This window comes from Octopus bimaculoides, chromosome 21, assembly GCF_046866305.1.
Source record: "Octopus bimaculoides isolate indiv1 chromosome 21, ASM4686630v1, whole genome shotgun sequence".
NCBI classification, from domain to species: domain Eukaryota; kingdom Metazoa; phylum Mollusca; class Cephalopoda; order Octopoda; family Octopodidae; genus Octopus; species Octopus bimaculoides.
Window position 1 is genome coordinate 18,956,202 of NC_142948.1, and position 13,034 is coordinate 18,969,235.

The following is a 13,034-nucleotide window of genomic DNA, read 5'->3' on the forward strand; positions in this document are numbered from 1 at the left end:
GCCTCATTGGTACTGATGTATCTCACTCTGTCATACTGTGCAACTTAGTCATTTTTATTTATCTGCCATTCTGCATAAGATTGTATGTTGCACCATCTAAGCCTTTGTTTATATATTTGCAAACATACTTAAAAGAGATAACAGAGTTGCAGACATCAACATTGAATCCAGCCACCTGTACTTGTCTTTGCTTCACTGTAGAATACTGATCATCTACGTCTTTGGGAAACTTTTTGAAAATTAAAATGGGGATTAAATGGGAAAAAATGAGTTACGTGAATATCTTCACAAAAGTGATTGAAATAAATAACGAATGTGGAATGCTGCATGCACACACACACAGACATGTATACATACAGTATCAAACATCAGATGAAATGGACATGTGTGTGAGAGAGAGAAAGAAAGAGAGAGCAAGTGAATGAGTTTGTTATGTATACGCACACACATAAACATGCATACATTTTGTGTGTGTGTGTGTGTGAGAGGGAGAGAGAGAGAGAGAGTGAGTGAGTGAGTGCCACTTAGACATCACTCTCTGTCTCACACACATGCACACAAACATACATACAAAAACACATGTCCGTGTGTGACTGACTGCAAATACATAGAGCTGAACACGGCATGCAAAAAGTAAATAAATAAAAACTACTGAAATTAGTGAAGTGTGCAGATTCAAGCGAAATTTGTGAATTTTGCAAATATTAAATTAAAACTTGAAATGAAAACATTAAAATAGAAACTGAGAGATTTCACAAATGAAAACGGAAAATTTCGCCATTGCTACATCAATACCAGAAGTTGACATTGGAGAAACCTTTTCATAGAAGTGAATCATATATATAAAGCAATATTATCTATTTTTAATAAAAGAAATAAACTGAAGAGCCTATTATGTATCCAAGGTCAAATTATTCATGCATCCCAATTATGGAAGCAATTCACGCAGCCATTTTTGCATACTTATTTAACTGCCTTTTATCTGCCTGCTATATTGTGAGAAGGATATGTGATAGAGACACAAAGTCTGAGATTCTCCTATTGTGGTAGGGAATAATAGTGGTCATCCTATCAACAAATAGATAAGTAAAGAAGTATACAATAAAGAGTATACATATAATATATATATGATATGTATGTGTGTGCGTATATATATATACACACACACACACACATGACAAGTAAACACCCGTATCATTTAAATTTATTTAAATCTGAAATTATACATTCAAATTATTAATTGCTATAATGTGAATATTTAATATTTAGTAGAGATGCCCTTTGCATTTTTCAATGCAAGAATCCTATTAAGCATGTTACTGATCAGATGACAAATATTCTCTTTCAGAATTTTTTGCAAAGTTTATGCAATAATCTCAAAAAATCTGGCTTTGAAGATGCTTTCTTCTTATAAAGTGTCCTATCCATTATGCCCCAGAGGTGTTCAATAGAGTGACTGGCTTGTCCATGGAAGCTTTTTAATGCCATTCTCTTCCAACAAATCTTGGGTCATTTTAGCCATGTGAAAAGGAGTCCTATCTTCCAAAAATAAAGAGTTTTTTTTTAATCATTTCACCACTTGAGAAGATTGGAAGGAGTCCTTTCTGCAATATGGACATATATTTATCTGAGTTTGTTTCCCTCACACTCCACCAGCTCTGTTCGATCATTGCTCCAAATTGCTCTCCAGACCATCACAGAATAACTGCCATGTTTCATTGTTGGCTGCAATCTTTTAACATCAAATTCTTGATCACAGTGTCTCTAGATCCACACTCAACCAATGTCAGAAAATACAGCAAATCTGGACTCACTGGAGAATATGACTGTCCCAAAATGCTAGTGGCCTCTCCACCATCTCACTGGCCCAGTATTTTCTCTGCTTGATGTTGGCTGGTCAAAGAAGTGGCTTCCTCCTTGCTGCTCTGCTTTAGTAACCAAGTTTGTGGAGATACTTGACACTTGTTCTGGGATTGATACCAACTTGTTCTGCTATGTCAGAGGCCTTGCAATGAGGATTATCCTCTACACTTCTCTTAATGAAGAGAAGGGTTCTGTCAGGGGGCACTGGTCAACCTAGGCGAGGTGATGTGGACTCCTTCCCCTCTCTGGTGAATTGCACAATCACTTTATTAACTGTAGAAAGTGGGAATTCAGGGTTTTCTGCAATTTTACGCTAAATATGTCCACTTTCAGAGTGACCACAATATGGCCTCTTTGAAATTCAGACAGTTCCAAGGCTTCTTTTGTATATGGCATGAGTAAACAGTCACATATAGAATCTGAAACATAAAAATGTCAATTAATAAAAAATATAAACGATTACAAGTTAGAATAAGCATAAAACAATGTTTTATGGGGTGTCTATTTACTTCTGTCATGGCTGTATATTCTTTTACTTGTTTGAGTCATTTGACTGCGGCCATGCTGGAGCACCGCCTTTAGTCGAGCAACTTGACCCCAGGACTTATTCTTTGTAAGCCTAGTACTTATTCTATCGGTCTCTTTTGCTGAACCGCTAAGTTACGGGGACGTAAACACACCAGCATCAGTTGTCAAGCGATGTTGGGGGAACAAACAGACACACAAACACACACATATATATACATATATATAAATATATACAACAGGCTTCTTTCAGTTTCCGTCTACCAAATCCACTCACAAGGCATTGGTCGGCCCGAGGCTATAGTAGAAGACACTTGCCCAAGGTGCCACGCAGTGGGACTGAACCCGAAACCATGTGATTGATAAGCAAGCTACTTACCTCACAGCCACTCCTGCGCCTATAGCTACTTACCACACAACCTCTCCTGCGCCTATATATATATATATATATATATATACCACTACCAACACGGTCACTACTACTACTACACCCAACAATTGTAGTCAATGCACAAGACAGCCATTATGTTCCCACACATAAAACGCTTCCACGTGGACTCTGTTGAAACTAGTAAGAAATAATTATGAACTTTTCTTTCATTTTAATTTTAAAAATGTCTTTTTTTGATAAGATTCATTTTTTCAAAAAGAATCGAAACGTAAAATATCTCTGAGAAAATTAAAATCAAAATTTATCTGATATAGTGGCGTTTTCAAACTTCTTTTCTATAAATATATATATATATATATATATATATATATATATATATATATATATATAGGTTGCGATGGGTAAATTGTTGTCATTTTATATTTTAAATTTCGTGCATTGTTTTTGATTTTGTTGACTACACAGTATAGTACAGTCAGTTGGGCACCATCTGTGAGAAAAACAGCACCATGACACAATTCAGTCTGCCAGAAATTTGGAATGATGTACCACTTGGCATTCACACCAGGAGCTCCTATATGAAGATTTCAGAGTGTTTGGGTGTCAGTTTGAGGACAGTGCAGAGGATTCAGAAAGAGTTGAATGAGTCTAATGGTGATTGCGAAGGTATGGCAGCTTGGAAAACTCGGTCTTATTGTTCCAATAAGAAAAAAACTCCTGAATTTGTTGGTGAGATCCAGGCAATGATTGACAATGATCCCTCTATATCACTCAGGTCCATCACCAAGGACATGAGAGTGTCTGAGTTTCTTATCAGGCAGGTAGTACATAAAGGCATATAAGATGAGAAAGGGCCAATTTTTATCCCAAGCCATGAAGGACAAAAGGAAAGACTGTGCTATGAAGCTTTTGAACAAACTGAAGCATCCCCTCCAACCGAACATACTTTGGTTTTTCTGAGATGAGGAAAATTTCTGCCAGATCAGATGATGAACACACAGAACAACCGTTGGCTTACTGTGTCCCTAAAACATGTACTGAGAGTGATAAAAATCAAATATCCAGCCAGCATCATAGTATTTGGAATGATCACTAGTGATGTTATGGAGAAAGAGCATAACTTATTGAGCCTTTGGGTTTGTTTACAAATATTATACGTAGTACTAGACAGTTAAGTACCTATACATAAAATTTGACTGAAATTTATGGGTGAGCATTCTGGCTCAATCAGATGCACATGGAGCCATGTTAGTGTTGATATGTGGGTTCGGTTCTAGCCTGCATAAGCTCATCATTTTTCAGTCAATTGTTTAATAATGTCACTTTAATCAGAGTATATATATTATTATTATGATATATTATTATATAGTTATTATTGTATAAAAAAGACTTTCTCTGTAACTTATCAAGCCTCCAGGTTTATTTACAAATATTATATATATATATATATATATATATATATATATATATATATATTTGTTTTGCAAGATTTTTTATGTGAAATCGTGTGTTGAAACAGATGTTGTTGTACTTGGGGATGGTCATATTGCCAGTTTAGCCAATAAAAACACACGCACTGTATATTTGGTGTTAATTTTTTTTTTTTTTTTTTTTTTTTTTTCAGCTTTATATTACATTAATCTTAATCTTAATCTTATTTCGGCCAGAGTTCTTTCGTCACACTTCTGTGACCTCATCAGTAGTCCTTTGTTTCCTTCTTTCTTATGTGTGTCTCACCTTGCTAACTATCAGCCAAAATGGGGCACCATCTTGAAGAGTTTAGCTGAAGAAATTGACCCTTGAACTTACTTTTTTAAGCCTGGTACCTACTTTCTCAGTGAATTTTACAGAACCACTTAGTTCTGGGGATGTAGACACACCAACATCAATTAAGTGGTGGTGACCAACAAACACATACATGATAGAGTATGTACACATGTACATATACAGGGCAGGCTTCTTTTTGTTTCCGTATACCAGATATACTCAAAAGGCTGTGATTGGTCTGGGACTAAAGTAGAAGACACTTCCCCAAGGTGCCATTACATTATTTAGTTATATCTGTATATTTAGAGTTCAAATTTTGGCAGAGTCAACTTTGCCTTTCATCCTTCAGAGTCAATAAAATAAAGCAACAATGAAGTACTGGGATTGGTTGAATCAATTATATTCCTTTCACCAATGTGTGGTGCTGTACCTATCTTTGAAATCCTCATTAGTGTCATCGTAGTTGTAATGTATATCTTTCATTCCTTTACGTTCTGGGTTCAAATATCACCAGGGTTGATCCTTCTTTTTCATCTTCCCAGAATCAATAATTTATATTATCATTTAAAATAAGCAGTCGTGTACCAAAATTAGGTCAGTGGTAAAAACAGTACAGTACTTAATGAAACAGTCTTTTATATAGTGAGTTCAAATCCTTTCAGAATCATCTTTGCCTTCCATCCATCCAATAAAGATGTTCCTTACATGCTGTGGATAGCAGAGTCTCGTGTAAGGGATAGAATACCTGATAGTATTTAATTACATCTTCAGTTCAAATGTTTATCAACTTTGCCTTTCATCATTCTGGAATTGATAAAATAAAATACTAGTCACGTGCCAACTGTACGTCTCCCTCAAAATTGCTTGCCTTGTGCCTATTTTAGAAATTAAAATGTAGTACATTGGTAAAGTCATTAGAGTATTGGACAAAATGCTTTGCCATATTTCTTATTCTTTATGTTCTGGGTTCAAGTCCTGTCGAGGTCAACTATGCCTTTCTTTCCTTTAGAGCAAATAGCATTGGTAAGTATCAGTCAATTACTGGAGGTCAATGTAATCCACTAACCACTTCTTTTAAAATTGCTGGCCTTGTGCCAAAATTTGAAGCGATTATTGTTATTGTAATTAATATTATTATAAACAATGCTGACGATTAAGGCGTTGGTTTGGCAGAATTGTTGAACATCAGAAGGAATGTCAGATTATTTGCTCTTGTATTTGCGATTAAGACAAATTTGTGTGTGTGTGTTTTCCTTGAGCCCCAAATTTGGCTTTGACTGAGTATACTCATGGTCAAATCATTGCACTTGAAACCAATTCATCTTTTCAAGCTTATTGTTATTTGCGATAGATTATCTTAGGTCTTTTCCTTTATTAAAACAAGGTACAATTTAAAGCAGATTCGGCTACAATTTCTGGTAGAGTGAGTGACCATACAGAGGCTTCTTTGGTCATATGTACAATAGGAAAAATGGTTGAGTAAAATATCTTTTTAGAGTCAACTTGTGTTGAGATGGAATATAGAATTAGAAAGTAACAAAAAGCAGAGACTAAATTATATAACTCTGTAGTATCATCAAAGTGATTTAGATCAACCCAAAGAGTTAGTCTTGTTTTGATACCAATATTTGCAGTGCTGAAGTGAATTACAACTATGAATCTATTTAGCTGTGATAGCCTGGGGTCTGACCAATAAAAAATTAGTCTTTCATCTGTGTAAGACCAAAACAGCTGGAAATAAAGACGGCAGAGCTCTGTGAAGAGGAATAAGGATAATAGAAATATTTATTTCCAATCCTAGGTAAACACTCTTATTAGTAGTTGGGTGGTAGGTTATAGAATAAGGTACCAAAAATATTGAGACAGTGACTGGTAACAGAATATGAGGCCACCCTGTGTTTGAATGTAACAGAAAAGAAAAAAATGAATGCAAGCAAATGCACATCTGTATCAAAAGATACTTCTGGATCTTGTGTTAGTATGATAGCCATGACAATGCATGTAACCATGTGACATTGGGATAACTAATTCTGTACATTAACATCCAAGTCACTTTCTCTCTCTAGTCCCTATATCCTTAATAAGCTACAAAATGTAACTATTTCGCAGCTTATTAAGGATACCTCACATGGTTTTAATTTGAATAAAGTTAGTATTTTAACCTTTAAACTCAGTAATTGTTCCTTCAAATTATACAATTCATTTCTTCATATGGGGCCGTAGATTAAATGAAAGAAATGGGAAAATTGTTTTATTTTATACTTTTTGAGTTGTAATATAAGTGAAACCGTTTCAGTTAAGAATCAAAATTGGTTCATTACTGATTTATTGAAATGATCCTAATATGTTATTGATACTTCTCCACTTTTTTATTACTTTTTGGAAGGTTGGAAGGCAAATTTTCATTTGATTAGTTATTTGTAAAAAGAAGTATTTTCAGGTGAATGGTATATACTTAATACATTATATTGACAGCAGCTTATGACTAAGATGTGGGAAAAGACTAGCAATATCTATAGAATTGAAGAGGTCTTCCATAGGTGTTGCTTAAGGATCATACTAAAAATTTCATGATGTGACATCACAAATAAATCATGGAAAGGGTTTGGTTGAGTAACCTACAGATATCATTGCCATGGGGTGACAGAAAATGCTCAACCATGTGCTCTGCATGCCCAGTGAGAGCTTCTCTTAGTTGAAAGCTATAGAAGAGGTGTAGGTAGCAAGAAAGGCCTGTGGAAGCGGATCTGTCATGTGAGCAGACTCATTACAACATTGCAGCTGTGCTGGGTGGAGAGCTTTTGTTATCTGATAATTCCATTACTAAGAAGAAACTTTTCATTTAATAAAAAGTAAAGTCATCCTAAGTTAGATTTGAACTCAGAAATATTATATTGTATTAGCTGTGATATTGTCTGGTATTAGTCAGCAGTAATTACAATTTTTTTTTAGTTGAGCACAGGAATATATATATATATGTATATACTGGACATGTAAAGAAACCATGTGGTAACGATTATCTTTGTCAAAGCCATTTACTGTGTAAGTGAAATAAATTAGCAAGAAACTGAATTGCACATGCAGACCACAGACCAACTTACCTCTTGCTCTACAGTACTTGCCACTTAGCAATACCAGGTTTTTTTCTTTTCTCCTGATGAGTTGTGTAGTTGATTACATTGATTTATTATGCAGGCTCAAGTGTTAAATAGCAGTCAACTCCTATAAGATTTAAATTTTGAAGTAAAAGAAAATCATGATATATTGATATATTTTGAATACAGAGCGTGGAGATGTGTCACTGATGCCTTTCTCTAGAATATTGGTAGTTGAGGTAATAGATAATGACTTCAGCTTAATAATATGAAGTAAAAGGAAGAATCAAACCTCCATCATATGCTTGGCTCCTTGTAACCTTGCTTACAGTGTATTTACAGAATGGATTTCTTCTAGGGAGAAGTAGAATTGGTTGAACTGATACTGAAATGCAAAAGGAAGAGTTAAAATGAATTTGAATTCTGAAAATAAGTAATTACAAAATATCTTCTAAAAACGAGGAAAAATAGATATTATAATAGTAAAAAGAAACAGTTCATTGGTTAGTTTTATGTAAAGATTTTTAATCTTTAACTTTGGTTTTGAGAGCTAGAGGTGAGCATCACTTAGGTAGGCTTAATTTCAGATTTTGATTTTCTCTGATTGCTGATCCGTATTAACAATGACATAAATACCAGCCAATGATAATTATAGCTTCTCATTCTACTCATGAGAAAAGAAAATCTATTGTTGATGATGTAGAAGCTTAGTTTCTGACTATACCTGTTTTAATGTTTACCTAAAGGCAAAAAAAAAAGGTAAACTAATAAGAACATTAAAAAAAAAATTAAGTTGTGTTAGTCAGAGGTAAAAATCTGTGTTGGACATTTGACTTTATGCAGTCTAGTAACAGTAACGGATTTTTTGTTGAAATTGTGAGGAACTAATATATGTTTTTACTTGTTTTAAAACACTGTGATGAGAATATATATGTGTGAGTATTCTTATTTATTTAAATATGAGCATGTGTGTGTGTGTGATGGTTTATATGCATATCAGTCTGTATATATGTCTGTCTGCTTGTATATGTTAAAATTAAGAATCTCCATCATCTCTAATCATGGTTCAATATTTCACAGTAGTAATTCAAGCTATCTATACAAAATATCTAAATTTTCACCCCCAATAATTAGTGGAATCTTCTGATGGATTGGCCTCATGCCACTTCCTCTTGATGACTCTTGATTCAGTTATCGCATCTACTCTTGTTACTTATGTTGCATCCCTCTTTCAGGGATGCTGTGCTCAGTTCTCCCTTTTTAGAACATGTCTTGTAACCATTAACTTACAAGCAGAATGTTAATAGCATCAATCTCACCAGCTTCAGAGGTTATTTGTGCAGTGGTGCTCCAGCATGAGTGCAGCTACATGGCTGGAACACATAAACACACACACACACACACACACACACACACACACACACACACACACACACACACACACACCTTTCAACAATCATTTTTTATTTTTTGTACATATAGAGAAAATTTGGTTTATAATTTAGCTGAAAAGTGCAATGAATGGAAATCTCAGAGACCTTGAATTACTTACTTAACTTTGCAGTTAATTAATACTCTTATACGCTCACACATTTCAGCACACACACACACACACACACACACACACACACACACACACACACACACACACATATATATATATATATATATATATATATATTTAAGTGTGTGTGTGTAAGTTTTTAATTTTTTTTAAAGCCAAAACAATATGAGTTATAAAAATAATAGTTGATGGTTTGCATTTTACCTTGTATTTAATAGTAAAAGTACTGTGTATGTCAAGGTAGAAGTGTACTCAGACTTCAAACAGAGGCTCATAAATACCTAACCATGAAATATTGAAATACAAAGTAAAAGTACAGACCATCAACTTGTATTATTCCTTATAATTCACATTGTGGTCTTTCGGTCTAAAAAAAATGTTATAAATGCATCTGTATCAGAAAATCCCTCTTGCAAACTATACTTCTCTAATACACACATACAGAAATATTTCATGATTGCTTGTACACTGCTATTTATTTGTAGACATAAATAAACATATGTAACTAAGAATTTAAATTGGTCCATGCAACATTATATATAAAAATAGATGCATATATATACAGGTATATGCATACATTAATCTACACATTTGCATGCTTCTTTCTTGTATACCAGCAAAGCCATTGCTAGAAAGAATCATTGAAATGAGTCATTGATAATGCAATGTGAAGCCCTTATATGACTGTTGAGTCCTGCCAAAGATTTGCACATTTTGTTACATAATTGTACTGGCTGGCAGAAGGAATCAGTGCCACAGTATTAAGTATTTTAACATGTGTTTTTAATCCTTCAACTGAACAGCACACCTTCCCACAGGTTGCACATGTTCTGTTGTCTGAGGTATACCTGCGGCATGCATCTCTCACTGTCCCTGACAAGTTCTTTGAGCACCTCCTTGATCTTGGCTAGCAGCTCAGCCTTGGTGTTGCAGGCAGAGTAGCTGGTGTTTTTCTCAACCATGCCCACACATTGTAATACATGGGATAATAATTTGTGCACATAATTATATGTATACTGTTATGTTTGTATATATATATCTAGGTGAGCAAGTTAGCAGCTGAGGTGGTTGCTCTGCGAGAATAAGAATAGGCTGGGCAAAGTTCAGAGAGCTCTTACCTCTGCTGGCAGCAAAGGGTCTCTCTCTCAGAGTGAAAAGCAGATTGTTTGATGCCTGTGTGCGAACAGCTATGCTACATGGTAGTGAAAAATGAGCCGTGACAGCTGAGGACATGCATAGGCTTGAAAGAAATGAAGCTAGTATGCTCCACCGGATGTGCAATGTCAGTATGCATATATGACAGAGTGTAAGCATCTTGAGAGAGAAGTTGGGCATAAGAGGTATCAGATGTAGTTTGCAAGAGAGACAACTGCACTGGTATGGTCATGTGATGCATATGGACAAGGACAGCTGTGTAAAGAAGTGCTGATCTCTAACTGTGGAGGGAACCTGTGGGAGAGGTAGACCCAGGAAAACATGTGAGGAAGTGGTGAACCATGATCTTCGAACGTTGGGCCTCATGGAAGCAATGACTAGTGACCAAGATTTGGTGATGTGCTGAGAAGACCCATCAAGCCAAATGAAATCGTAGTCATGGCTGATGGTGGTGTTACATAACTGGCACATAAAAAGCACGTTTTGAGCATTGGGCTTCACAGAGGCAAGCTGACCAATGCCGGTGGCATGTGAAAAGTACCTTTCGAGTGTTGGGGCTCATGGAGGCAATGACAAATGACTGAGACCTTCGGCATTACACCGTGCTTGAGAAGAAGACCTATCAAGCCAAGTAAAATTGTAGTCATGGCGATACTGGTGTCATGCAAATGGCACCTGTGCTAGTGGAACGTAAAAACATCCATTACATTCTCAGAGTGGTTGGTGTTAGGAAGGACATCCAACCATAGAAACTATGCCAAATCAGAGTAGAGTCTGGTACAGCCTCCCAGCTTGCCAACCCTGGTCAAACTGTCCAGCCCATGCCAGTATGGACAATGAATGTTAAATGATGATGATGATATATAGATTTTGCAGATGACAATATTACAATCTGTGAATTGTTTTATACATACATACATACATACATACATACATACATACACACTGTGTGTGTGTGAATACATATGTATAGATATAGATATTGCAGATGACAATATTTCAATTGGTGAATTGCTTAATGAGTGTGTAATTATATGGGTTCATGTATGCCTGTAAGTATCCTGTGGGCGTCACATGTATATTTCTATGTTTAATGTATTGTTCATGTATACACATATGTGCGTGTGTGTGTGGTTATGTATGTACGTGTACACTGATTTTGATGATATTTTAGAAATATATATTATCACAGAGTGCTTGGCTCTTTCTGCATTGCCAAACATTAATTGTAGCTTTAATAATAATCATTTCTACTAAAGCCACAATGCCTGAAATTTTGGGGAGGGGGCTAGTTGATTGTATTGACCCCAGTGGTACTTACTTTATTGACCTCACAAAGATGAAATCAAAGTCAACCTTGGTGGAATTTGAACTCAGAATGTAAAGATGGATAAAATACTGCTAAGCATTTTGCCTGGCATGCTAACAATTCTGCCAGCTCAAAGCTGTCAGAGTCAACATTGGTACAATGAAAGGTAGGTCTGGTGAGATTGTTGAAATGCTTGAGCTGAGGCATGTAGGTGTGTGCTGCGTGCAAAAGATACAATGGAGGAGAGCCCCAGCTAGACTAAGTGCAGACAAGAGACATAGATACTAATTTTTCTGGGTGGGCAGTAATGATGTTTAAGGTGGTGTAGGTATTCTGGCAGAGAAATGGGTGGATAACATGATTGAGATAGTCAGCATGTGTGATAGGATCATTAAGCTAAGAATAGTCTTGTTTAATGTAACAGTGTCTTCTCTGCATATGCTTCACATGTTGAACTCACAGATATTCAGAAGAACTGTTTCTATGAATCCCTTCTGTGAACTACATTGACGACAAAAGACAATGACATTCCCATCATGACAGGGGACTTCAATGGCTATGTTGGAAAGCACTACAATGCATGCAGACTGTGGTTTTGGTTCTAGAAATGAGGAGGCGACAAGGGTGCTGGAGTATTGTGATGCAAATGACTTACTGGTTTGCAACATCAACTTCAGGAAACCAGCCTTCCATCTGATCACCTATGAATCTGGTGGGCACACTAGCCAAATTGACTACATTCTCACCAGAAACGGGGACAGGCATATTTTTGAGAATGCAAAGTCATTCCTAGGAATGTACAACTCGACAGAGATTAGTGACTTCAGACTTAGGGATAGAAGCATAAAGAGACACAAACCAATATGGAAAAAGGGGTTATGGAAGCTCAAAGTTCCTTCAAATGGGCAGAGATTTAGAGATGTTCTTAATTAAGTCTTTGATGAGAAGGAGGAAGACATAGAGACATATGACATAGAGGACAACTGGTAGTTCTTCTGGGACAATCTTCTGAGGGTGACAGACAAAATCTGTGGTTGGGGCAAAGCTTCTGCCAGAGCAAGTGTGACATGGTGGTGGAACAGTGACGTTGAAAGGGCCACAAAAGAAAAGAGACAGATTTGGAAAGGTGGTGGGTGGCAAAGAACCATATAAGATAGCTAAAAGGGAAACTAGGTGTCAGGCTTATCTAACTAGAGCAGAAGCATAAAGTAAGAGGTTTGCCAATGTCTGAAGATGAGAGATGTGAGGTATTTCAGACTGCCAGATAATCAAGATGTGGGTGCAAGGTGTGTATGGATGGATAATGGTATGCTTGCACTTAGTAATTTGGAAAAGGAAGTGGTGTGGAAGAGCTACTCATCATTA

General features: G+C 36.0%; 1 protein-coding gene and 1 long non-coding RNA gene across 45 annotated transcripts in view; one reads left to right on the forward strand and one right to left on the reverse strand.

Moving 5' to 3' along the window:
- The window catches only part of LOC106874170 (uncharacterized), a 312,709-nt gene that overhangs the window by 98,503 nt on the left and 201,172 nt on the right, over nt 1-13,034 (forward strand). The window lies entirely within an intron of this gene.
- LOC149131504 (uncharacterized) lies at nt 1,116-8,026 on the reverse strand. The gene is made up of 2 exons (XR_016237763.1): nt 7,648-8,026; nt 1,116-2,282 (listed from the first exon to the last, which is right to left on the reverse strand). It is a non-coding gene; the product is annotated as an uncharacterized LOC149131504 (long non-coding RNA).